Source organism: Podarcis melisellensis (assembly GCF_964234715.1).
Source record: "Podarcis melisellensis genome assembly, chromosome: 4".
Lineage (NCBI taxonomy): Eukaryota > Metazoa > Chordata > Lepidosauria > Squamata > Lacertidae > Podarcis > Podarcis melisellensis.
The window spans coordinates 6156863-6183354 of NC_138531.1; the positions used below are offsets into that span (position 1 = coordinate 6156863).

At 41.9% G+C, this 26492-nt stretch overlaps 1 protein-coding gene across 1 annotated transcript in view; it reads right to left on the minus strand.

Annotated features, from left to right (window-relative positions):
- Nucleotides 1-14714, minus strand: part of LOC309368757 (uncharacterized protein) — a gene marked incomplete at its 3' end in the record, with an annotated part of 324407 nt that extends 309693 nt beyond the window's left edge. Inside the window, exon 1 of the mRNA XM_081909065.1 lies at nt 14590-14714. The remainder of the gene's footprint in view (nt 1-14589) is intronic.
- Nucleotides 14715-26492: the final 11778 nt, after the last annotated feature.

The window sequence follows — 26492 nt, forward strand, 5'->3', positions numbered from 1 at the left end:
ATATCTATAATTTATTATGCTATTTATATCACATTAATAGAGGCCCTAGAAGTGGAAGAGGCTTTCTTTCACCCGGTCAAAGGCTCAGTTTGGCACACACACCAAGTATTTCTATTGTTTACTTGACTGGGGGGGGGCAGCTGCCCCTCCCTGCCCACCCCCCTTGGCTAGGCCCATGGCTGATGTAGAATAGTGGGTAGACATGGTAGACGACACAGCGATTTCTCCAAAGCAGCTCTTTATTTTGTAAGCTGGAACAGAAAACTGAACAGCAAACAGCTCAGCCGGCCTGCTTTTATAGGCAGCCGGCTGTCAACACTGTAGCAACAACAACCCAGAGTTTCCCACCTAAAATAACTGACGTGGACCTGAGTGAAAACTATCTACAGACCTGAGTGAAAACTATCTACAGTATCCCCCTGCTGGCCCAGGGTGAACTTCATAACAGCTGACAACAACAAAATGTGCATTTTTTCGACTTTGCCTGGAAGGCAGTCTTCCCTTCCCTTTCTCTTCTCCAAGTTTTCCAATTGCTTTTTTACTCTCCCTCTTGCAAATAAGGTGGGGGGCCTTTCTTTAGGAGACTCACGCAGCTGCGAAACCAGACAGGAGATGCCATCTGTGGTTTCATTGGGGAAAGGGGAAGGAAGAGAATCACTCACTTTTTGGAATGGGCATGCAAGCAAACTCCATTCTCCTCATTCTCTTCCTCTTTCTCCTTTTCCTTTCCAGGCTCACTCAGTCACTCACACAGAGAGCAGGGAGAGCTGTTTTGTCTGAAGCCTAGACAGTAAAATGGCTGGCAGGCTAGGAGCCTCAATGGAGCCACCCCTGGAAGCTTGACCTGGAGCGCAAGTCCTTGTTAACTCCCCTAGCTGTGGCACTGCAGTGGGGACCAGAATATTATTGCAATGTACTTTTTTTAAAAAATAGATTTTTTTATTAGGAATTTAAACAAAATATATTATCTTAAAACATATCATTCTTAATTTCCCCCATTTCCCGCCATAAACCAACCAACCCTCCACCCCCCACCCCCCACCCCTGAGTTCCCTCAGTTCCAATCTCTGGTTTCTCTATAAATGCTATTCTCTGCATGCTACAAATTTGTATTGATCCTTGATTTACCTAACTAGTTGTTATCATTAAAAAAACTTGAGTGTTTATTCAAAACCTGCCAAGGAGTCCAATTCACTTTGTTGCGTCTTTAAGCACTTTGTACAAAGTTCCCATTCATCTTTAAAGTCACAGTTATCCTTGTCCCGTAGTTTATGTGTAGATTTTGCCAATTCTGCATAGTCCATCAATTTCTCTTGCCATAGTTCTTTAGTCCGAGTTTCCTCAGTCTTCCATCCTTGTGCTATTAAGACTTTTGCCGCTGTTGTCAATCGCAATGCACATATTTATCAGCATGCACAGATTGCCTTTGCTGAATCCCACTGCTTATGTTCAGGGCTAGTATACTTTGGATTATTGGCTGCCATTGTGTGGCAAGGTCCCAAACTCTCCCGGGATGTTGGAATAAAGACACATGAAACTGTATTATAGGTCAATGGGCAAAAAGGGACACAACTTTATTGGTTACAGAATGTGAGTGGTATTGGCTTAGGCACTGGAAACCACACGACTATATCTGACTTCTGCCCATCTGCAGGAAGCCTTGGAAGGGTTAACCACCAGTAGGGGAAGCCCAGCACATCAACTAGGAAGCCCCCAGGGTCACCACTAGGGGTCGTGCCATGGCCCTAGCCCACCGTCTGGGGCTTCAGACAAATACCACGCCCCTCATAATCCTTTAACGGAATACCCTTGAATTAAGAGGGGTAGCTGATGGCCACTACCTCCCCACACCTTCAACCTAATACAGTGGCACCTCGGGTTAAGTACTTAATTTGTTCCGGAGGTCCGTACTTAACCTGAAACTGTTCTTAACCTGAAGCACCACTTTAGCTAATGGGGCCTCCCGCTGCTGCCACACCGCCGAAGCACAATTTCTGTTCTCATTCTGAAGCAATGTTCTTAACCTGAAGCAATATTTCTGGGTTAGCGGAGTCTGTAACCTGAAGCGTATGTAACTCGAGGTACCACTGTACTCCAATGCCTAACCGCTAAACCTTACAAAGTTGTGACAATTTGCTATGAGGTAGGCGAAAAACCAAATGGCCAGTGCCAATTTGCCAAGTAGAAAAAATTCCTACCAGGCCCCTTCAACAGACGACCAACCAAGGTCCATAGCAAGGCCAAGAGATAAAGAGCCTAACCTTAGGCAGGGAAAGAGGGAGGGCAGAAGAACTGAGTGAGCAGGAAGAAAAAGGGGCGAGTCCTCAGCCGTGGGCAGTTTAAATAGCCTGTGCCACGCCCCCGGACCTACCGGATTGGTCGGCCAAGGGATGACGCGGCCGAGGACCCCCCAATGGCGCAGGGGCTATCCCGCCCTGTGCGCGTGGGTCAGGCTTGTTCCCAGCCAGCAACGTCATTTCCCTGGGAACGGGAAATGGCTTTCCCAGACAACATAGGATGGCTTCATGCTCTCCATTTTGAGAGTGGCTCATCATGTACAGTTAAAAGCAGAATACTGACAATGAAGTACCTAAGTTGTGCTAGGTGCTGGATAACTTAAAAAGATACCTGCTAGCAAATAAAAAATGTAAGAGGTGGGAAATGGGAAATAAGGGAAGAATAAAAAACATCAACCCACACTCACAATTTTAAAAATGCTGTTAAGGCAGATGAAGATTCTTGCTAATTGGGAAGGACCATAGCTCAGAGCTAAAGCATGTGCTTTTTCGACAGAATATCCTGAGTCCAATCAATGGCATCTCCAAAAGACACCTGTCTCAAGGCCCACGGCTGGTCGGTACAGACCGTGCCAAGATAGATGAGCCTGTGGTCTGACTTGGCGCAAGGCAGCTTCCCAGCTTCCTTTAGGCTCAGTTGGGAAAGGCTAAATAGAAAGGGCAGGTTTAGTCTTGAAAGAGGAGCCCATAGCCCAGAGGAGCAACTGAACTAGATGGCCTTTAGTCTTATACAAGGCAATTATTATATTACTGGAGGAAAGAGAATATACAAGACCAAAGAGCACATGAGGTTTGATAATGGAGGGCAGCCTCTTTTCACCTTAGTGCATACATTTCCAAATGTGCAAGGATAGCAAGAAATCTTAATCCACATTTTTAATAAGCTTTGTGTGACCTATTACTGTATTTTTCGAAGGGTGATTAATATTCAGAGTTTGAGACTGAATTTATTCTTGCTGATTTGTGTGCATATTACAAATTCACCTCCTGAAATCCAATCTGCTGAATATTTCCCCTCTTCATTATTATATAACCCCCATCTTATTGGAACTGGGTAGGCTGCTGCTTTGCTCAAATGGATGATAAATCTACTGTATAAAATTCACATCCTGGGTTTCTGAGTTTTTAGTAATAGGTTGCCTTTTCATTTAGCGGAAGGGAATGTTGACTCTAGAACCTGCAGATTTACATCTAAGTTTTCCACCCCCTAATACATATTATTAGTGGTCTGAGATTAGAGAAAGGGATGAGAAATTAATCTTATCTGAGGTTTTGAGGACGAAGGCTAAAGGAAAACATCTGATTTAGAAGCGTTACTCTTTCTATCATTTAAAATAACACAACATATGCTACTATAAGCTACTGATGTCGGTGCACACCTTTGTGAGATCACAGATGGGACATGGGGACAAATGTTTAGCAATTATAGGTATTGCTTTCCAGTTCTAAGATGGCTTCCATTAAAGTACTTCTATTACACACAGCGGGATACGGGTGGCGCTGTGGGTTAAACCACAGAGCCTAGGACTTGCCAATCAGAAGGTCGGTGGTTTGAATCCCCGCGACGGGGTGAGCTCCCGTTGCTCGGTCCCAGCTCCTGCCCACCTAGCAGTTCGAAAGCACGTCAAAGTGCAAGTAGATAAATAGGTACCGCTCCAGCGGAAAGGTAAACGGCATTTCCGTGCACTGCTCTGGTTCGCCAGAAGCGGCTTAGTCATGCTAGCCACATGACCCAGAAGCTGTACGCCGGCTCCCTCGGCCAGGAAAGCGAGATAAGCGTCGCAACCCCAGAGTTGGTCACGACTGGACGTAATGGTCAGGGGTCCCTTTACCTTTTTTATTACACACAGCAAGTTTTACTTGAACTGATTCCAGAAGGTGGTATTGGGGGACATCTGCTCAGGCCCATGGGCCTTGGGAGGTATGAGGTCCCACACAGAACAGTCTTGTCTCCAGTGCCCATAAATTCTCTCACAAACTCCAAGTTTCAAACAAAACATTTTCAAAGTTACAGTTCTCCCTCTTCTTTCTCCCTCTTCCCTTTGCTGTGGAGAAAGGGCAGAAAATCCTAGTTTCAAGGTACAAGGGCAAGCATACACACACACACTCACATATATATTTTACTATCTGGAGGAGAAAGACTGTTCTTTTTACAGTCAGTTTGGGAGAGTCAAAATGGCTTCAGGATTGCTCTCCTGTACTATTTCAGACACGTGTTTTAGATACCTATGTGTGTGTTTGCCTTGTACATTTATGAACATTTATTCTATATTTGAGACCTTAGAATTCTTATAACAGGCCTCAGTTTCTGCACTTCGTCATAAGCTGGCTTGTGAGCACTTAAGCTGCTACATGAAAGTTGGATTCAGGAATCTGGAGATTTAAGTTCCTTTTTGCAGGCAGCAATTTTAAATCTTTACTTGTCATTTAAAATATTTATAGGCTATTCTTCATATAACATAACAAGGTGGTATACAGCATTAAATCAGGGCAAAAGAAAATGAAATGCTAAAAACGAAAACAAAATTACCCCCAGCCCTACTATCCACAATTCCTAATAAAGTTGCTCAGGAATGTCATTGCAAATAGGTCTGTTTAAACTAACTGGCAGAACCCCATTACTGTAGGTGCCATCCTCATTCTTCAGTATGGGGACCATCGTGGAGTATGAGTACCACTGCAATGAATTAGGTTTTTTAAATAAATGTTAAATTCCTTATTTTAGCTAGCAAGATGACGTAATTTTGTAATTTGGAATGTGTATGAGCAGATGGCAAACCTTTGCTGGAACAGGTACACATGAATATCACACCTCTTAATATTTTCTTATGCAAACTGTACACATTGCCAGGTGTGTGTGTCTATGTGTGTGTCTGTGTGACTATAGAAATTGCAGTTCAACTTAAAGGATACCAGCTATGTGTTAAAATGAAAAAGAAATGTTTCCCCATGGTAGAAAAAGAACATTCAAAGCACAATCTAATTTAGTTTACTTGCAAGTTCTGCACACCATTGGGGAGGGGACATGTCTGAAATGTGAGATATCTCAAATTTACTGTAAGGTGTGTATGTGTTTTAGTTGAAATATCCTTTGAAGATATCACAATATACTGAGCAAAAGTTTGTGGAGGTGGAGGTACTAGACTGAAATAGAAGGAAATTTTGTGGGATCCTAATACTGATTACATTACATAAGAATAGACATAGCTACCTATCCTGGTCTATTTTTGACCAAGCTCTACTGTACCTAAACTTGTATCATTCCTGCAATCTATCATACTACTATTTTATTAAACCATGCATTTGATAGTGTTTTGTGATTTTAAGTTTCTTTAGGTCATTTGATAGCAAAAGACAGAGTAGAAATGTTATTATTAAATACTGAAATTATATTCAGTGTGACTTCAGTGAAACTTCCTTGTCTGCATCTGAAACTACCACATTTGAATTAATTTAATTAGAATGTGACAGCCTGAACTATTATGGATTATTCATTCATTCAGGCGATCACAGGTGTTCATGAAAACCCTGACAACTTCTGATATAAAGCAATAGGACCCTATCTCCTGCTCCTACCCGACATGGTTTTGGGTTCATTACACGTAATCTAATCTGTGCTTAGAAGCAATTGTGCTTAAAATGTGTAGATTCTGCTCTGTTTCTGAAGGATCTAAGAGAAAGCCTATCTGTTCTGTTCTGTTCTGTTCTGTGTAACTACTGTTCAATGATATCCCCTGAAGCTTCAAGACACCAATTATGTCCCATGTTGGGTCTAAATTGTTTGCATTTCTCATTTTAAGCAGCAGTCTAGCAGCACTGTTCATTTAATTCCTTTTTAGTTCTATAGCATCTAATTCTAGTAAGTGACAATTGTGTTGCAGGCTTGAAGTTATGCAGTGTAATATGCTGTCAGGTAACGTTTGACCTCAGAATGATGAAATCCACCTTGACTTTTTACAGTAAACTGTTGTGTTTCAAGAGACCTCTAACGCTGGCGCTGCTTTGCTCATTTCTTGTACTTCCTTGAGTTTTCTTTTTGTTGTTTCAAATTATCGAAATATTACTAGGCCCAGCTGCAGGCTTGGGGACCCCTGGGCAAACTGTGTTTCTGGGTGGGGTGGTCTGTCTCATTTTGCCGCCTGAGGTAAAACAGGAAGGTGCTACCCTGTGCATTCGCCACGCCACTCACTCCCTTTGCCGCACCAGCTGAAGCCTCATTTAGCAGCGTGGTGTGGCTGTGGCTTCTGTGTCCTGGCAACATCTCATGAGAGCCAGCAAGAGGCCTCTGAATGATTTTGTGGGGTCCTCACGAGATTTCGCTGGAAGCCACCGCAGCCACTTCTCCTCACTTCTGCAGTGGCGGTGGAAGTGCTCACAGAGATGCCGTTTGGATTCTGCCGCCTGAGGCGGCTGCCTCATGGATCGGCTTCCCCAACATCTGCCACTAGTTGTGTTGCCTCCTTACCCCATATATGCTCACTCAACCACTTTGATCTGTGGGAATGGCAGTGCTACACATGCCGCTTAATATTCATTCTACATTTGTAATAAATCTACATTTTAGTGTAGCAGCATCTACACCGTGAAACTCCCTTCCTATTAACACCAGGCAGGTGCCTTCATTTTACACTGTTTTAGGCACAAGGAAAAGGTTAAATATTGATACTGTAAAATAACAGCTAGGGTGGCTAGCCCCTTCCCCTCCCCCAAATGGAATGACTTAGCTATGCATGCATGGCGACATAACTTACTAACCATGGGAATAGTTAGGGCTTAGTTAGTCTTTAACTTGTGGGTCAGGACCTATCATGGGGTTGCAGCCTGATCCAAGGGAGATCGCAACAGCAACACTATGGTAAAAATTTAGAAATGAGCCCCAAATGCATGTTTGTGCTGTAGGCAATTCAAAGGTTGCATACCACCAGGACACTTTTCACTCACTAATTTGGAGATTAAAGATGAGCTTAGACCAGACTATGAAGTACAGTGGTACCTCGGGTTACATACGCTTCAAGTTACAGACTCCACTAACCTAGAAATAGTACCTCAGGTTAAGAACTTTGCTCCAGGATGAGAACATAAATTGCACAGCAGCGGCGCAGTTGCAGTGGGAGGCCCCATTAGCTGAAGTGGTGCTTCAGGTTAAGAACAGTTTCAGGTTAAGAACGGACCTCCGGAACGAATTAAGTACATAAGGTACCACTGTATTGAAGTATTTACTGGTAGCACCTTGTTTGTCATGTAAATCTCAGACAACATGAGCCAATTGGGGTGGGGAGCTGTGTGGCGGCCCAGAACACTTTGTCCTCTCCCCACACCACTGTCTACTTTGATCTTATATGTAATGTTCCTGCAATTCCAGCATTGCAGGGGGCTGGACTAGATGACCCTTCCAACTCTACAGTTCTGTGAATCACTTAAACCTGTGGGATAGTCTATACCTTGCCTGACGATATCTAGTTTCACATCTTTTCCCCAAGAATTCCAGCATGTTAAAAATACACAGATGCACATACTTATCATGTGCAATTCGTTTTCTTTGGAGAGCTATTTGACTTCTTCAGCTGATTTCCTTTGAAACCAATCAAAACATGTCTGTTATTACACTGATGTTCTGATTAGTAAAATAAAGTGGAACATGCAATTTGAGAGTGTGTTTCTTAAACTGATGTGTCATAAATGCACACACTGATGATAATTAAAGTCAGGAGGAATCATCTCAGTCATGAATGATTAACAACCAGGTTCCCAACAGAACCAACATCCTTGCCTCATAGTTACAATACTTTGGCAATGGCACTATGAAAGATTTCAATGTGCAGTAGTGTGCAAGAATTTTCAACACTTCTTCTTTGTCAAACACTTTCTCTTTCCCAAGCAAGTAGGCAAACATTAGAGCCAAAAGGAAGTTTTGTGGTCATTTTCAGATGGTGTGGAATATATTTTTGGATGTGCTAAGGAAAAGTCAACCATCCCAAAATATGTTGGCCAATAAACCATTTCCTTTGCACCTCTGAGCTTTCCTCATCATAGTTTAGACAGATTCATAGGAGATCCCTATAAATGGCTATAAACCACATAGGTAGTAGATTATCAAATGTGTGTCTCCAGTAATGTGTATGAGTTTTTCCGATATGACTTTTCCGCTGCTAATGGCATTTCTTCCTGTAATGAAAGCAATTATGACATGGAAAGAAACCATTCCACGTAGACTCCTCCCGTGCAATCATGGGCATCCAACATAACCAAATGAAATGTTTGAGGGAGATGAGTATGTTTAGCCTGGAATAGAAGAGACTGACTGAGAGAAGATATGATAGCCATCTTCAATTATCTAAAGGGCTTCCATATGGAAGATGGAGCAAGTTTGTTTTCTCCTACTTCGGAGGGTAGGACCCAAAATTCAACTAAACATCAAAAAAACCTTTCTGACAGTAAGAGCTGTTTGAATGGACTCTCTCACTGGAGGTTTTTAAGTAGGTCTGGATGGCCATCTGTCTTGTGTGATCTAGCTGAGATTCCTGCCTTGCAGGAACTAGGACTAGATGGCCCTCAAGGTCCCTTCTGATTCTACAGTTCTATGATTCCCTGATTCTCTAATTCCAGCAATGGAGGAGCCTCAAAAAAGAAGTAGCAACGTGTTACCAGAATCGTTATAATCTGCAAACCAACCATCCATTAGTTAAAAATACCAATTAATGGTTTGACACAGTGCTGCATCATTAACATCAGGCTGCTTTTCAATCAGGGATTTCTCTCTCTCTCTCTCTCTCTCTCTCTCTCTCTCTCTCTCTCTCTCTCTCTCTCCTTCATCAAAATAGATTTACCAGTGTTCATTAACATCATCCTGTTTCCCAGTTGATTTCCATTCTGATAAATGCTATCAACCATTGCATTTTTTATCTGTGTGACTGTTTTTAACTTCTCAGTTTCACTGAATTCTGCTTTTTCCTAAAAAGGTTTCTGGTGGGAAAGAAAGAAAGAAAGAAAGAAAGAAAGAAAGAAAGAAAGAAAGAGGTATTTTTTTCCAATCTTGTGTGTGGAAGACTTCTTTATGTGGTCTCCAGCTAATAACTTCACTTCCCATCTCTTAAACATCCTGCTCTTTCCTCCAATGACCTCTTTTTCCTGATACACTTTTCATTTGCTGCCTTTTCATTTAATATCCTTTTTAATTTGGTTTGCTTGTTTGTCCAGACTTTCTCCTCGGCCTGTGTTTACATTGCACCTTTATTCTTATCCTTTGCTAATATTATGGATTTCTCTGTCTCCTCAGTCAGACATCCAGAATGGGTTTTTTTATTTACAACGTATTTATCTCTCAGACTTTTAGATAATTGACATATGTTAATTTGTTTTCAGATCTTTTTGAGGTCACCTCTAGATTTACATTCTCTTGGCAATCTTCCCTGCATTCTACTGACACAAACACCCACAAACCATATTTTTCTTTAACTTTATCTCATTCCCTTACTTACCCAGTTAACTGTTGTACCTTAGGATTTTCATGTTTGCAGCCTCTTTGCACAGACCTGCAATAAGGACACTTTGTGGACCATGAAGCTGAATGGAGCTTACCGTCCATGGATCGTGTCCAGTAGATGCTATGAAAACCCCAATATACGTCTGGTTGGCCTTATTCAATGTAGTGGATTTAATGTGTGTGAGCATTTTTCCTTCTTTTTAGCAGCTATTGCTACCATGAGGATTCTCCCAGTCCAGTGCTGCCATCTTTAGCTGTTGTTGTTTTTCTAATCAAAAGAGCCCCTGGACCTTGGTCATATTTCAGTGATGCAGAGAGATAAGGGTTCAAAGAAAGAAAATGCATCTGCTGCAACCCCAGCAAGTGTTTGGTCCTTTCATGAAAAAGCAGCCTTAGCAAAACTCTAGTATCAAAATTGTGTGGACAGCACTTAACTAGACAGAAAGGTTGGCATCTTCTAATTTCACTTTTCTTCAGGAAACTAATACAAAACCTCCTCTATTCTACTCGCCACAGCTAATGCCTTTGAAGCAGAAAGACAAAACAGAGTTGGTGTGTGATGCAGGTTCTCAGGTCTTGGGAAATGCCCGATTTTGGATGGGGTTGAATTCCCCTGGAAAGAACAAAAGCACAGCTTGGGTGTGTACCCCTTGATCCACCACTGTTGCTTGAGGCCCAGGTGACCACAGTGGCCAGGAGTGCTGACCTTAGATATATGGGCAAAAGAGGAACCTATCCAATCCACTCTGAATTTTTGTGGAAACTATATCTAAGGATAGGAATATATATATAGCCAATAGAAGAGAATTCCTTGCCTAACACATTTTACAGTCATAATAAATTTCTGTACAAAGTTCTAGATAAAGAAGGGGTCTTGGCTGGGCTTCCACACTATTTGAGTACAAAATTTGTGATTCTGGCTTTATAACCAGAAATAACCAGAGTCCTGTCTTACTGTAATTACCGGTATATTTGGAGAGTATTAAAAAGGTAGACTCACTTCTCCCTAGATGTCGATTCATTCAGGCTATATTTGGAGAGTATTAAAAAGGTAGACTCACTTCTCCCTAGATGTCGATTCATTCAGGCTTTTACCCATTTTCCCATCTTAGCATCTCAATCACTCCTCCTGTCCCTACTAATTAAACCTCATGACTGGGCTGATAAAATATAAAAAGGAGACACTATTAAAATGCATGTAGTAGGTGGTCTGTGCTTCAAGTAAATAAATAAATAAATGCACCAAAGAGACCTTATCAACTGCATCTGAAGCATAAAAAAGAAAGCTGAGACACCTCATAATTTCCATGCACTCTTAATCTACTTTGTGCAAATTACACACTCAGACTTTTCTAAATTTATTGTAATTAGGCCTATATATTACAAAGGGACTGCTCGCACAGCTCCTACCTAATCTCTCATTTATATGCAGAATAGCAGAGCTAAAGAGTTTAGGATTTTCACATGTAATGCTCTTTTTACCTAATCAAGTTATGCAGCTTAGTAGCTTGCTTCCCTGTGGTTCACACACATTTTTAAAATAAATCAGCATAGTCCTAGCCAGGCATTAATGCTATTTTCGGCAACCTTTCTCTATTCGCTGATTGTTCACCGGGGACACATTAATTCATCACTCAGAAGTAAATGGTGCATGAGTAACCCATTTTAAATAATCAGTTTATAAGAGAAGCACTACAGAATCCAGATTAAGTTTAAATGAAGTTATGTATTTCTCCATTTTCTTCTTTAAACCACATAGCAGTGCCATGGGTAGTGGGAAAGGATGTCTCTGCCTGGGTAATTCTCTAGATTACTCTAGATTTGTGAGTTCATGTTTCAATCACTGGATGAAGTTTCCATTTTTCTGATGTTCTGTGAGATTAATGCTGGTTCACTTTCTCTTTCGCATTCGCCCTGCCTCGTCATACCAATCCGGACACACTAAGTGTGCTAGGGAGGCAGCAATCCCATAATATGTTACTTCATCTTTTATATTAATGGAACGTAGCCAGATGTGTTATGGGCTGGCCATTACTGATCTGGCTATAGAACTATAACAGACAACATTGGCTGGGAGAGTCATGGCATACCACTGCTTGGAATTTTGAGACGCTCTTGAAAAAACTAACCAGTTGCATAGTTGGGTAATTTCAGCCTCTACACTTCATGGTCTTATGCCTTCCCTCCTTGAGATTGTAATGTGTAGCACTATCCTTTTTTTTCAAAATGTAGTAAGCCATCCCCATGTTGTGTTTGGGCACTCTCATGCTAATTTGTTGAATTCAGACCCTGGGCTTCTAACCAAAGTCTTGTCCTGATAGCACTACTGTCATCAACATTCACTGATCAACCTCAGCCCATAATTAAGAGAGCTATGATTTTATATGGAATTGCACCTGCAGTGCCTCATATTTTAAAAATCCATAATACTAATTAAATAGTCATTTTAGCTTTATATTATATTTATTAAGACCAAATAAGTAATCAGAAAGATGGCTTTTGAGTCGACCAGAATTTTAATTTTGTTAGGCAGAAGCACTTATGCATTTTTACATTTGTATCAAGCATTCTAATACACATAGAAGTTATTCAAAACGTTTGAGAAATTCACTTTTAGTATATAAATGTCCCTTTTCACTATGCAACACAGCCATTATTTTATCCATTAACATAACAACATAAATTTTGTAATGCCAAAAACAGACTTGCTAAAAGATTTCCAACTCCTGGGCTTTTTGAACAAGACCAAACCACGATCTGTTACGGTTATTAAACGTCATGTTTCAAACCAGGGAAATAAATGTGTAACACGTAGGTGTGTGTTATTCAAACCTGCCTAAATGAGGTGGAATAACTATCAGGAACCTGGAATGGATCTGAACTGTGTACACTCTGATCCATCTCTATGTGTGTGTTATATATATATATATATATATATATATATATATATATATATATATATATGCTTTCGTAGATTTTCACGGGTACAGGAATGCAGGTTTTGGTGTCCTCGGGTGTCTTCCCGTGTAAAAGTTGGGGTGTCTAGGCGACGTTTCGACGAGGTCTCACTCGTCATCTTCAGGCTGGTGCTTTCGGCTTCTTGTTACTGGAACAGAGCAGGATCTCAGTGTTTGAGTTCCTATAAATACTGTTGAGGGGGTGTGGTGTATAGCCTTCAATGTTCTGGGCAGAGAGGAAGTTCCCAGGCTAGTGTGCCTTTTCTTCTTTTGTTCCTTAATTACTTGAGGGATATCTTGAGTGATTTCTTGAGTGATATCCTGAGTACCACTTAGGTGGGTCATTAGGTGTGGATTAGTTGCTAAAGTCTTTGTGTCTTGACCTCTTGAACTTTGTGAAGAGTTTTTCTGAGAAGATGGCTGTACTGCACTTAGTTGTGCTCTGGCTTGGCTTCGTGTATAGGGGCGAGCTGTGGTTTTGTGGCCTGTGTCAGCCAGATCTGTGTAGGGATTGCAGGGGGGTGCAGCATCCGGAGGTGCCACCATGGTTTGGCTACTGGATGGTGTCTGTAATTTATCTGTGGAGAGGGTCTGGGTTTGGGTCTGGTGTGGTTGATTGGTGATGGCGTTCTGTGTGCCTCTGGATCTGGTGTCAGTTTTTGTGGGGAGGGCTAATTTCCAGATGTCTGGCAAGTGGGATGTGTCGTCACGCTTGTTCATGTTGTGAGGGTGTTTCTCTATCTCGATGGCTTCCATGATTATTCTCTTGTGGTGATGTTCCATGTTAAAGAGCAATTTGGAATCTGCAAAATTAATTTCGTGTCCTGTTTCTTTCATGTGTTGGAAAAGAGAGGAAGTTTTTTCTTCTTTTTTGACGGCATTCTTGTGTTCTGCGATACGTGCATTTATTCGTCTGTTTGTTTGTCCAATGTACGTGGCTGGGCAGACTTTGCAGGGTATTTCATAGACCCCTTGGTTTTCCAACTGGATTTTATCCTTGGGGTTTCTGAGGATATTGGCTATTTTTTGGTTGGTGCAAAAGGCTGTTTTGATATTGTGTTTATGGAGGATTTTGCTAATTTTATCTGTAGTGCCCTTGATATAAGGAAGGAGGGCCATGCCATTGTTTTCTTCTGTGTCTTGGTTTTTGGGGGGTGTTTCTTTTTGGATTAGCTTCGTAACCCTGTTTTGCTGGTATCCATTGGCAATTAACACATTTGAGAGATTCTGTAACTCAGTTGTCAAGTGGTCTTTGTCAGCCAGGCGTTTGGTTCTGGAGATGAGAGTCTTGGCTACGGAGTTTATTTGTGCAGGGTGGTGGTGTGATTGTGCATGTAAGTAGCGGTTGGTGTGTGTTTTTTTCCGGTAGATAGTGTGTCCTAGGGAGCCATCAGGTTTTTTGTAGATTAGGACGTCAAGGAAGGGAAGTTGGTTGTTGGCTTCTATTTCCATAGTGAATTGTATTTTGGGGTGTAGGCTGTTGAGATGTGTGAGGAAGCTATCCAGTTTTTCCTTCCCGTGTGGCCAAATTACAAAGGTGTCGTCAACATATCTTTGTAATTTGGCCACACGGGAAGGAAAAACTGGATAGCTTCCTCACACATCTCAACAGCCTACACCCCAAAATACAATTCACTATGGAAATAGAAGCCAACAACCAACTTCCCTTCCTTGACGTCCTAATCTACAAAAAACCTGATGGCTCCCTAGGACACACTATCTACCGGAAAAAAACACACACCAACCGCTACTTACATGCACAATCACACCACCACCCTGCACAAATAAACTCCGTAGCCAAGACTCTCATCTCCAGAACCAAACGCCTGGCTGACAAAGACCACTTGACAACTGAGTTACAGAATCTCTCAAATGTGTTAATTGCCAATGGATACCAGCAAAACAGGGTTACGAAGCTAATCCAAAAAGAAACACCCCCCAAAAACCAAGACACAGAAGAAAACAATGGCATGGCCCTCCTTCCTTATATCAAGGGCACTACAGATAAAATTAGCAAAATCCTCCATAAACACAATATCAAAACAGCCTTTTGCACCAACCAAAAAATAGCCAATATCCTCAGAAACCCCAAGGATAAAATCCAGTTGGAAAACCAAGGGGTCTATGAAATACCCTGCAAAGTCTGCCCAGCCACGTACATTGGACAAACAAACAGACGAATAAATGCACGTATCGCAGAACACAAGAATGCCGTCAAAAAAGAAGAAAAAACTTCCTCTCTTTTCCAACACATGAAAGAAACAGGACACGAAATTAATTTTGCAGATTCCAAATTGCTCTTTAACATGGAACATCACCACAAGAGAATAATCATGGAAGCCATCGAGATAGAGAAACACCCTCACAACATGAACAAGCGTGACGACACATCCCGCTTGCCAGACATCTGGAAATTAGCCCTCCCCACAAAAACTGACACCAGATCCAGAGGCACACAGAACGCCATCACCAATCAACCACACCAGACCCAAACCCAGACCCTCTCCACAGATAAATTACAGACACCATCCAGTAGCCAAACCATGGTGGCACCTCCGGATGCTGCACCCCCCTGCAATCCCTACACAGATCTGGCTGACACAGGCCACAAAACCACAGCTCGCCCCTATACACGAAGCCAAGCCAGAGCACAACTAAGTGCAGTACAGCCATCTTCTCAGAAAAACTCTTCACAAAGTTCAAGAGGTCAAGACACAAAGACTTTAGCAACTAATCCACACCTAATGACCCACCTAAGTGGTACTCAGGATATCACTCAAGAAATCACTCAAGATATCCCTCAAGTAATTAAGGAACAAAAGAAGAAAAGGCACACTAGCCTGGGAACTTCCTCTCTGCCCAGAACATTGAAGGCTATACACCACACCCCCTCAACAGTATTTATAGGAACTCAAACACTGAGATCCTGCTCTGTTCCAGTAACAAGAAGCCGAAAGCACCAGCCTGAAGATGACGAGTGAGACCTCGTCGAAACGTCGCCTAGACACCCCAACTTTTACACGGGAAGACACCCGAGGACACCAAAACCTGCATATATATATATATATATATATATATATATATATATATATATATATATATATATATATAACATTCTCCAGTAGCACTTAGAGCCGGGCTCCCCAGGCTTGCGGATAGCAGCCTGCATCCCGAAGCCTGGGGCCTGAGCAGCCTGTTCTGGGGCTTCCCCCACCCCAGCCCCGCGCCTGGAGGGGAAATATTTTTTTCCCTTTATTTCCCCGCGCCCCCCCCAAAAAAACTAGGTGCGCCCTATGGGCCGGTGCACCCTATAGGGCGAAAAATACGGTAAGTTTGTTCTTGGTATAAGCTTTCGTGTGCATGCACACTTCTTCAACTGAATACAAAGAACCTTTACTAAGAACAAAGTTAGTTGGTCTCTAAGGTGCTGCTAGACAATTTATATATATATATATATATATATATATATATATATATATATATATATATATATATATATATATATATATATATATATATATATTGACTGTGTGTTAACAGTTGGACCAGCTTATGAGTGGGGATTCAAATGCCACTGAAAGCAACACAGGGCAGACATCCATTCCACTCACCATTTGGATACACAACAGATTTACACCCAGTTTCAATCCAGCTATTGATCTGCAGAAAACTGCTTGTGAGCTGTATTGCGGTGACTTATTCTGCTAGGAGGGACTTCCTTCTGTGCCCGATTCCTTGCAATAATGTCAGGTTCTCTACAGGCTCCCATAGGCGCTTTCATAGTTGTCACCATTTGCAGCAAGACAAATATAAAAGACCTGCTTCCGAATGCACTGTAGTTTCTTACTTGTCATAAAGAAAAATAATACAGGCTTTATGCTCCAATATTAAGGACATTATCTTGCATTCTCCCTAGAGATGAGGTGATCGGAATGCAGGAGACACACAGAAGTTCCCCGATTTGTTTGTTTCCTGTGATTTTACTTGATGTTCTTGCTTAGGGAGGAACAGAAAAAGCCTATCAATAAATGATTTTAATTCAAGGCTTAAGGAAGCTTAAAAATATATCTGTATTAAATGTATAGATTAGGGTTGTCAAACTCAAATGGACTAGTGAGCCAAATTCACCATCCACCACTTATTCAGGAACCACACCTATAATTATAAATTAGTGATTGAAAAAAATATCAATTCCATCTGATTTCAATCACAAATGATACATGAAATGCTAAAATTAGATACTAAGCTCAATTAGATGCTAAAATTAAATGGTTGCATCTGTTAGTCACTAAAATTAGATACCGGCTTCTATTAGATATTAAAATTGAGAGCGTGGGGAGAAATTGTTACTGCAGCTGTAGCGAATGATATGTTCTTAAACATTGTTTGGATTTTGGCAAACTGAAACCTTGAAGCCTTGAGAATGTTACAATAAATTGCAGCACCACACCAGGAGTCCAGATTGGCTGTATACCCCTCACACCAGCAAGCCCACTGCAAGCCGGGATTTCTCTGGCTCCCAGTAGCAGCTGCTGGGTCTCAGACCTTTTGTCCCATGAAGACCATCGTCAGCTTCCTGGTCCCTCAAGGGGCACTACATGCCACATTGAAGACCTGCTAAAGTGCCTGCTGTAGATGGATTCCCCTGCCCTGTCATGCGCAGCAGGGTGGGGGTGCTAACCTGTGACTCCAAATCCCCACCAGCCCCAATGGACATGGCTAGTGGTCAGAAATAAGCCCAGTAACATCCGAGGGGATCACAGGTTAACCCCTTTCCCTCCAAGTACACAGTGCAATTCTGTACATGTTGACTCAGAAGTAAATACCATTGCATTCAGAGGGCCTTACTCCTAGGCAAGTATGTGCAGGATCAATACCATAATCACTTAACACTGCAAAGACACCATTGATTTTGCATCTCTTTAAATCTCACATGATTTCAAAGGGACCAGGGATATTGTTAGAATCTACATATATGATATTGGACTCTTTTTCTTCTTCTTAAGCATAGAAAGCCAGCTGAATTGGAAAAAAAATGACCAGAATGCTTTTTGCAACCTAGCTTGATCTGCAGAAACTAGTGGCTGAAGATTTTCACAAAACATAGATAAGTTGATTCACTTACAAATGTCTGCGAAGAATATTATTTTATAGACAAAGCAGCCGATAAAACAAGAATGAGTAACTGACTTGTTTGATACATTTTAACTCTAGTCTAGTTGCATCCATGGGGACTATTCACGAGAGGCAAAGGAACCAGGGTTGTCTTGCCTCATAAATAAGGCAGAACTAAAGCGATGGGTCCCTTTCTTTCACTCGTCAGGCAAACCAGAGTCTGGCTTCACAGCCCTGAAGTTCTCCTTTATGAAGTGCTGCACACACAAAAACAGGGAGGAAGAATAAAACTAATATATCTTTGTTTCATTTCCATCACAACAATGGTATCATTAAGAGGTTATCCTTCCTCAGTAGATCTCAGAGATACAGTGGTACCTCGGGTTAAGTACTTAATTCATTCCAGAGGTCCATACTTAACCTGAAACTGTTCTTAACCTGAAGCACCACCTTAGCTAATGGGGCCTCCTGCTGCCGCCGGAGCACAATTTCTGTTTGCATCCTGAAGCAAAGTTCTTAACCTGAGGTACTATTTCTGGGTTAGCGGAGTCTGTAACCTGAAGCATATGTAACCTGAAGCGTATGTAACCCGAGGTACCACTGTAGCACAAAGGGACACAAGGAGGAAATCTGCAGGCTCCACTATGTGGTCTCCACTTGCACAATAGATGACATGTTCCAGCCTACTATAGCTTTGAATTGCCATTGTTGTTTTATGTAAAACGATGCCAGCAGAGAATATTAGAAGTAAGCAGACTTACAAAATTTCAGGCAAGGCAGGAGTCTCTTTCCCGGTCCTACGTGGAGATACCAGGGACTGAACCTGGGATCTTTTGCGTGCAAAGCATGTGTCCCATGACTGATCCATGACTCTTCCCCAGGAGTAGTTTAAAGATAACTAGCCATGTCAAGAAACAAGAGGACAGAAGGAGACTTGGAGGAGGAGAGGAGAGAATTCAGACCCCAAAATGCTCCCTCTATTAGAAACACAATTGAGTCTGAAATGTTCCCCTCGTCATAATCTACTAACGGAGAATATCAGAACACATTTCCTCAAGATCAGCATTGTTACTCTGAAATATATTGGGATCAATTATTTCCCAAAAGCACATGAGTTAACTTTTGCAACTCTCCACCCCCAAACTGAATTCCTCAACAGAAGCAGTCCAGGCTGTGAATATAACATGATTCTACCCCCAGAGCCACTATGAAAGCCAGGTCTCGGTGGAAAACTTAAAAAAAAAAAAAATCTACATAGAGCTGCAGAAAAGTCCAAAACAACAACACCACCACCACTCGCAAGATAGATTCCTATATATAATAGTATTGCCACATTAGGATGAAATACAAACTACAATTTACATCCAATCTTAATCCAAACCAGTCTAAGGAATTAGATTATATGCCTACCTTAAATGAAGCCCTTAATTTAGTCCTGAGTAACATATCTTATTTATTTCAATGGGATCTAAATATAACTATCTTTAACTATTCTTAGGCAAGAATGTGTGAAAACTCCTGCAGTGCTAATCCTGAATTTGCTGCTATATGTCTGAAAAAGAGCCTAAAACTGCTGTGTGCTGCACTTTCTTTCTTGGCAAAAGCTGTTTAGTGTCACCATTTTCTGGTAGCCCCTCAGACAACAGTTAACCATGATTTTAAAGTGTGAGACTGATAACAGAAAAGGATAGGTGGTAATAGCAGTAAAACCCGCATCTTCTCCCTTATCACTGTGACAGTTCTTTTTACACTTCACTTCACTTCAGAGTCAGACCACGTTCCTGGTATTGACCTTGTGTGGGGGAAATATATCTGTGTTTGGGGAAAGAAGTGTCAGGCAGAAATGCTTAAAAGAGTTAAAAGGGGGCCTTTTAGAATGTCTGGAAATAATACTATCTGAAAGTCACATGTGTATTAAATCACGCAAGTCAGCAGTATTATAAATGAGCACTATTTTCAATTTAACTTACATGCCAGTTCTCCCCCCCCCTTTTTCATGTGTGGGTTTCTTTTATTTAAATTTCTGCAAATTAATCCTCTTATTTTATCATCAATAAGAGAACAGCATGATATAGATGAGATCCACAAATAAGCATGGATCCATGGGTGTAATCTGCAATCTTTGACTGGAGAAGAGAGCAAGAAGGGTGTGGATGTTTTTGTGTTACACGCAGGCAGGAAGGCATATGCAAGATGACAGTGCAATTAATTTTTAAGAAGCTGTCTTGGTCAGGCAGCAAAATCAGGAAGATAATTGAACCCTCAGCGACCTGCCAAACATGGCTTGTGGGTCGCAAGTTGTGTAAGCCTAGTCTCGGAAACGTTCTTGCACTATCACAATTTCTATAGAGCAGTGACCCAAATAATGTAATTTTGTAACCTTTTTTCCAAGCTGATGAGCTGCACCCTGGCTTGGACAATGCATCAGGAGTGGCACCAAATTCACCCATTAAGCTGCCTGTTTGGGCTCCCATCCTCTTTTGACTTCAGATTCATTTCTCCTGTGACTGTTCAGTACCTTGATGATCTCGACAATTTTGTTTTTCCTGCACTTTATGCTTCCGCATAGCGCTGGAAGATCAGCAAAACTACCTGGTTGCCTAAGCAATGTTTTGCCTGTAATCTTCATAACCAGGCAACTAGCTTGATCTTTAAGGAAAACAACAGTGCAAACAAACACGGAAGAAACATACTGAAAGCACATTGATTGGGGGGTGGGGGGTAGGAGAATTTAACACACAAACTCCTAATCCTCTTCCCAAATTTTCTTCTGACCAATTGGCTCAGCCATATATTACAGTGAGATTATTAACCTGTGAATCTACATACACCCATTCAGGTGACTTCTGTAATTTGTCCACAAAGCCATTATCAGTATGCAAGTGCTGAAAAAGAAGAAGAATGAAACATGCCCCTGACCCAAGGGCAGGAGAGAATTGGTATCATTGACTTATTCCCTGCAGTCAAAATTTTAATATGGTACAAATTGGATACCATTCTGTGATTCATCCATACCAGTTCTGTGTTGCTTTAATGGGCATCTTTACATTTTATAAATTAACATCTTTGCAATCCAAACTGAGACCATATGCGAAGTGCTCACATTTCCCTAAAGGAGTCCATCTGTAGCAGCTTCTGTTCAACCCCTTCATCAAATCTTGCTGTGATTACATAAACCATTGCTCTGGTGCAGCCAGTATCAAACAAACAGGCTGCAAAGCCCTGCAGAGTTCTCTCCCTTGCTTGTTCATATATCAGGCAGTGGATTTCAACTTTGTTCCCGATTGTATCATTTCCTAATCTGTTCCTCCAGTGCTTCAGCCATACATGCGAATCTAGTACAGTATTACAATCTCTCGATTTCAGCCACCATCTCTCCACCAAGGAGGCAAACAAAGGGAGCTATTTCCTTGCAGCTGTTGGAAACTTAAGCACCACATTGAAATTCTGATAGTCAGAAATGCACAAAGAACTTGACAGAACTTGAGAGAGAGCTGTAATACTGATGGTGTGGTCTCTGTGCCACAAGGTTAGCGACAGAAATCTGAGCCAAATTACCACCCTCTTAGTGATACTTTCCCCTCCTCCAGTTGCCCATATAGAAGCAAAACAGTGTGTGAAAGGGCTGACTTTTGTGGCAAGGAATGCTACGTCGTGTGAGGGTCTTTCACTTCCGGTTCCATTATTAAAATAGTACTCCCAAAAACCTATGGCTAATGCCCACTGAAGTTATATCTGGGCTGCATATACAAGTGAAACTCGGAAAATTAGAATATCGTGGAAAAGTTCATTTATTTCAGTAATTCAACTTAAAAAGTGAAACCAATATATGAGATAGACTCATGACATACAAAGCGAGATATGTCAAGCCTTTATTTGTTATAATTGTGATGATTATGGGGTACAGCTGTTGAAAACCCCAAATTAACAATCTCAGAAAATTAGAATATTGTGAAAAGGTGCAGTAGCTATCCAATCCATAACACCTGCAATGGGTTCAGTAGGAAGCACAATCATGGGGAAGGCTGCTGACCTGACAGTTGTGCAGAAAGTCATCATTGAGACCCTTCATAAGGAGGGAACACCTCAAACGGCAATTGCAGAAGAAGTTGGATGTTTCCAAAGTGTTGTATTGAAGCACATCAATGGAAAGTTATGCAGAAGGAAAAGTTTGGAAGAAAAAGGTGCACAAGCAGCAGGGATGACCACAGCCTGGAGAGGATTGTCAGGAAAAGACCATTCAAATGTGTTGGGGACTGTCACAAGGAGTGGACTGAGGCTGGAGTTAGTGCATCAAGAGCCACCACACACAGACGGATCCTGGAGATGGGCTTCAAATGTCGTATTCCTCTTGTCAAGCCGCTCCTGGACAAGAAACAACGTCAGAAGCATCTTGCCTGGGCTAAAGAAAAAAAAAGAACTGTTCTGTTGCTCAGTGGTCTGCTGCTCAGTGATCCTAAGTCCTCTTTTCTGATGAGAGCAACATTTGCATCTCATTTGGAAACCAAGGATCCAGAGTCTGGAGGAAGAATGGGGAGGCACACAATGCCAGATGCTTGAAGTCCAGTGTAAAGTTTCCAATGACAGATGCTTGAAGTCCAGTGTTAAGTGTTGAATTGGGAAGCCATGCTATCAGCTGGTGTTGGTCCACTGTGCTTCATTAAGTCCAGGATCAACGTAGCCGTCTACCAGGAGATTTTGGAGCACTTCATGCTTCCTTCTGCAGACAAGCTTTATGGGAATGCTGACCTCTTTTTCCAACAGGACTTGGCACCTGCCCACACTGCCAAAAGTACCAAAACCTGGTTCAATGCCCATGGGATTACTGTGCTTGATTGGCCAGCAAACTCGCCTGACCTGAACCCCATAGAGAATCTATGGGACATTGCCAAGAGAAAGATGAGAGCCATGAGACCGAGCAATGCAGAAGAGCTGAAGGCTGCTATTGAAGCATCCTGAGCTTCCATAACACCTCAGCTGTGCCACAGGCTGATCGTATCCATGCCACGCCGCATTGAGGCAGTAATTGATGCAAAAGGGGCCCAAACCAAGTACTGAGTACGTATGCATGCTTCTACTTCTCAGAGGTCCAATATTGCTCTATTTGCAGTCCTTGTTTTGCTGATTTCATTTAATATTCTACTTTCCTGAGATTGTTAATTTGGGGTTTTTATCAGCTGTACTCCATAATCATCACAATGATAACAAATAAAGGCTTGACATATCTCGCTTTGCATGTCATGAGTCTATCTCATATATTAGTTTCACCTTTTAAGTTGTATTACTGAAACAAATGAACTTTTCCATGATATTCTATTTTTTCGAGTTTCACCTGTAGCATTCCTCATGATTGTATGCTGTGGGGGGGGGGCGGTGTTTAACCCTACACATTAGTTTGGCTGTTTCCTACTTTACATAGGAACATGGGAAGTTGCCTTCTACTGAATATTCAGCTCAATATGCCGAATGGCAGCAGCTCTCCAGGATTTCGGACAGGAAGTTTCTCCCAGCCCTACTTGGAGATATCGGGCATTGAACCTGAGGCTTTCTGCATGCAGAACAAATGTTCTAGCACTCTTTCCCTTACAGAACAAGGACTTTCAGTGTCAGGGGACAGTCCTCTGTTTTGAAGGAGCCTCCACTTGAAAGGCTGTAGGGTTCAAGTCATCATCATCATCATCAACCTTTCATTCGACCGTCAGTCAGAAAAAAAATACATTTGTCAATACACCGTTAAACATCCAGGAAGATTTTAGAGCTTAGCCAACACTAAAATGGGCTAAACAGATAGCCCCATATCAATACAGTCAATTATAGTCTTGCGACGCTTAAAAGCTAAAAAAAGAAATTTGGCCACCAAGGAAGGTATAGCTCTAGTGACATTATTCAGCAAGTGTAAAACCTGGTTTTCTCCGGGTAGGAAGCTAAATTGACATAGGCGTGGATCTATAAATTTTTGTCTAAGCTCTGCATAAGAAGGGCAAGTCAAGAGAATGTGTTCGGTGGACTCAACCACACCCATGGCACAATGACAGGTTCTCTGGGCGTATGGTACTCCCCTGTACCTTCCCCACAATATCGCAGAGTCAAGGACATTTAATCGAGCCGCTGTAAGAAGTCTGCAGTATTCCACATAGTGGATTTCTGCAAGGTAGGGGGCTGGTATGGTCCAATAAATCTGGTCCCCTAGGAACATCCCTGGTTTTACCTGGGCTATGTCCTCTTGTCTGGCAATGTCACTCAGTCTCAAAGTAAAGGTGAGACAATCCACAGGATTGAACCTCGTTAATGACCTCCCTTTCCCACGGTGATTGGAAATCGTCCCTCAATATCAAGGGAGCAATACCCACTGGTTTAAAACAAAGCTTGAGCCATAGCCAGAGCTTCGTCTTCAAGGCCACATACCGTAGAGCTTGCCAGCCGACCTCTAATCTCATAACCGCACCCGCTACCGGGGGGGGGGAATCCTAAGGATGGCTCTAAGGGATCACATTTGAATAGAATCCAGTTTCAAAAAATCCCTGCGGGAGCCTAAAGAGATGCCCACCAAAAGAAGGGGGAGGACTTTCATTTGAAAGAGTCTCAAAGCTATCTTCACTGATTGAGCCTGATTCTTAGCATACAGAGATCTAATCTGGATGGCTGCTTTAGATGCATTAGTTGTTATATAGTCTCTATGGGCCAGAAAAGACCTATTTGACCGTATTACTTGTCCCAGATATTTAAAGCAGTTAACCTGCTCTAGGGGTTCATTGACCATCAATGGAGTCTCGGTCGGGCAGAGAAGACCATAATCTTGGTCTTAGCATAGTTGGGTTGGAGCTCATGCTGATCACAGTATTCATGTAGAGCTTGCAACATTCTCCTCAGTCCAATAGGGGATTTGGCAAGAAGTGCAGAATCTCAAACACTACTCATGTTGCTGGCTTGCTGGAAATCTCCTCTCATGACTTTTCCCCATGACCCTATTTCTCGCCAGTCCTCTTCCAGTCCAAAAACATAACAGACAAAGAATTCCACAAGAGGTCACAAAAACCAAGCAAAGGATTAAGAGGAAAGTGTTCCTTGTTGTTGCATTGCAGCTTATGCTGTGCTTTTTTCATGTGTTGCAATACAGTATCTGGGTTGCAAATAAGAATAGTTTATTCAACTGACTAGGCTTTTATCATGTTCAAAGCTGCCATTCTTGTATAATTTGACTCCTTTTTTTGCTTTTCTATAGTGGCTACTGTTTCTAGTTTAACCTGCAGTTGAAAACATTTGTTTTTCACATATGCTATTTAAGTAAGAAGATGTCATTGTCTTCTAGATTTCACAGGTGTTCAATTAATACACATAACAAAGGTATAAATAAGTAACACCTATTTTTCTTGGCTTTGGTTGGTTAAAGAACAGGCATCAGGAAATGGAAAATTATTTGTAAAACTGTAATTTTAAAATCACAGGTGTATATTGCTGAGACACATCTGGCTACAAACGGTTTTCTTGTTTTATGTCATGGTCGGTTAATTACCCTGAAATAAATATGACAACAATTTACATATTTCAGAATGTAGTCCAATGCTGTGAAGGGTGAATGTACGCCTGAGCAACAGTGTTAAAGGAAATGAGGGCATGGTCACCTAAGCATCAAAAACTACAGGTATGTAATGAAAAATCCTTCCTGGACTGATTCACATGGTGGGATATCATGAAATAGAAGTAATCTCACCACCAGACACTCCTGGTGAGATTTCAAAGCCCTGCAGGATTGCAATAGCATCATACAAGCAAGGGCACCACCATTCATATCACACTGATGTCAGGGAATTGAATGCACACCAGAGACCCAAAAATATTGGATCATGACCTTGATTTACAACATTCTCATGAACCTGCACTATTGAAGACATGTCCTGTGTTGCTCAGCAGTGTGAGCCCAATAGGTGAGATGAAGTTGTTGTGGGGATAAACCTGCCATGCAGAGACAAATGTAGATATTAATCAGCCAGACAGAGAGAAATCAGGATTTGTCTGACAGTTCCAAAACAGACAAGTTACCACAAGAGTTCTTTGGTGTTAAGATGTAAGGAATGTGTGGGGCGAAAAATGCTAGCTGAAATATACTTGGAGTCGAGAGTGGATTTCATGCTCTTTATTCAGCTCATAGTGGTGAGGAGGAATGGAAGTTCCCCCACAATATCTGCTTTATATACATTATTTACACAATGGGCTGCACGTTATTGGCTAATTCCGGGATTCTCCTGTAGGCCAATCAGGTTGTGGATTCACTTCCACCTGGAGCTGGATTGGGTGGCTCCTGTGGACCAATCAGACTGCTGCATTCTGAATCCTATTGTTCTAGGACCAATCAGACTGCTGCATTCTGACTCCTATTGTTCTAGGACCAATCAGACTGCTGCATTTTGGATCCTATTCAACTCAGTACATAACACTAGGTTTGTCCCCATCACCACTCCCTTTACTCTCTACAAATTGTGTGGTGAACTTCGGAAGAAGTGAAGAGTCTCCAGTACTCATGAAGCCCCCTCCCCTTTTTAAGGCAACAATTTTCCTTTAAAAAGGGTCATGGCCAAGTGTGGATTTGAATCCAGGTCTCTCAGCATTAACTGAATACCCTACGCCAGGGGTGGCCAAACT